Source organism: Phoca vitulina, unplaced genomic scaffold (genome assembly GCF_004348235.1).
Source record: "Phoca vitulina isolate PV1807 unplaced genomic scaffold, GSC_HSeal_1.0 scaffold22, whole genome shotgun sequence".
NCBI classification, from domain to species: domain Eukaryota; kingdom Metazoa; phylum Chordata; class Mammalia; order Carnivora; family Phocidae; genus Phoca; species Phoca vitulina.
The window spans coordinates 7,953,497-7,955,472 of record NW_022589725.1 but is presented as its reverse complement, the minus strand read 5'-3'; the positions used below and the strand labels follow the sequence as shown (position 1 = coordinate 7,955,472).

General features: G+C 45.8%; 1 pseudogene; it reads right to left on the bottom strand.

The window, feature by feature from the left end:
* Positions 1-1,502: 1,502 nt before the first annotated feature.
* On the bottom strand, positions 1,503-1,976 carry LOC116641919 (annotated as a pseudogene).

Below are 1,976 nucleotides of genomic sequence, written 5' to 3'. Positions count from 1 at the left end.
CTCCACTCATTTATTCATTCATCCAATATTTATCAAGTGCCTCTTGTGGATCAGAGAGTGTGTTGGGAGGAAGGTATACAGTTGTAAATAAGATAAGGAAGACTATATTTCCACACAGTACATGTATTTTAGCATGTGGTTTTGACTTTTATTTTTTTCATTTTTTTATTTTTTTTAAGATTTTATTTATTTGTGAGAGAGAGAATGAGAGACAGAGAGCATGAGAGGGAGGAGGGTCAGAGGGAGAAGTGGACTCCCTGCCGAGCAGGGAGCCTGATGTGGGACTCGATCCTGGGACTCCAGGATCATGACTTGAGCCGAAGGCAGTCGCCCAACCAACTGAGCCACCCAGGTGCCCTGGTTTTGACTTTTAGAGGGGAAGATAATTGATTTTTTAAAAGGTGGTCCATGTGGGCAGGAAGTAGACCTGAGATAAGCCACAAATGAGAAGTGGGTTCTGGTTCCTGGCCCAAGTTTCAGAGGCAAAACCCCCAGTCCTTCCCCAAATGAAACAGACAGATGTGAATGAGTTCAACTTGTTAGAAGGGAATATAGCAACAATCTAGCAAAACGTGCGAGGACCCCACCAGCCAGAGTATGTTCTTCTAAGATGAATTCCCACAGACAAAGTCACACTGGCGCACAAATACCTTTGCACAATGATACTATTTGCAGTATAGTTTGTCACAGCAAGAATGGAACTAATCTAAATGTCCGTCAAGAAAAGACAGGTCACACTGTGAATCCATATAATGGAATACTCTGCGGTCATTCAGACAGATGAGCCAGATCCACACCGCGTGTGCTGATGTGAAACTGTCTCCAAGGTCTATTTTTTTTTTTTTTAACATTCAGAGGCAACTCTTTAATGAGCCTCATTTGAGGACAGAAAGGTGAGGTCGGCCAGCTGCTCTTCACGTGGTTTTTGTTTTTTTGTAGTTAAGTCCTTCAAAGGATGAATAGTGAAATCAAGTCATTTCTCCTCCTGGAATTTCTCCTTCTTATTTTTCTTTGTTGTAAGGTTATATATATAAATGTGTTAGTATATGGACATTATAAAAGAGAAGGGAGGGGCGCCTGGGTGGCTCTCAAAGCATCTGCATTTGGCTCAGGTCATGATCCCAGGGTCCTGGGATCGAGCCCCGCATCGGGCTCCCTGCTCTGCAGGGAGCCTGCTTCTCCCTCTCCCACTCCCCCTGTTTCTGTTCCCTCTCTTGCTGCGTCTCTCTCTGTCAAATAAATAAATAAAATCTTAAAAAAAGAGAGAGAGAGAAGGGATATCCTGTGAGGGAGGAAATCAGACAATAAATCCAAAAAAACTAGGGAAATTAAAAATCCGAACTCGAGGGAGGGTGGGAGGCAATGCATTCTTTTCACAGAGCCATAACACACTGTCCAACTCTCCTCAAAAGCGAGAATGGAAAAAACCAGACACTCAGCTGCAGAAGGAAGCCGGGGTCTTGGCTTTATAGCGTTTAATGTCTTTAGAATTGGGCTGGGCATCAAGTGCCTTTTCCAGAATAGGCCAGAGAAGATCAGTCCAACTTGGTTTTTAAGGCTTTAGTCAGCCCCGTGGCCAGCAGCTGGTGAGGGACACACCGTGGTGGGGGTACACCCAGTTCTTCCCCGACCAGTCTTAAGTCTTGCCCTGCCCCGGATGGTGAACATAACCAGATTTGCTTGCTTGGGGTCGGCTTGTTGATCACATAGGTTCCTGGATCTCCACCCAGTTTAACTGTTAAAACACCACTCCCAAACGGGACATCATAGTCATCGAAGGTGTAAGCTTTGTCTGCAAGGTCTTCAGCAGACTCTGCTAAGGAGCCCAGCGTTTTCTCTGCCAGTCTTTCATAGGTGGTCTCATCCAGAGAGCCAGGGTCGCCCGAAGTTCCCGCTGTCCACATAGTCATCAAACAGACGCTGGGCTTTTTGACATCCACGATCTGATGGAGGCTCAAGCTAGCGGGCCTGGGCAT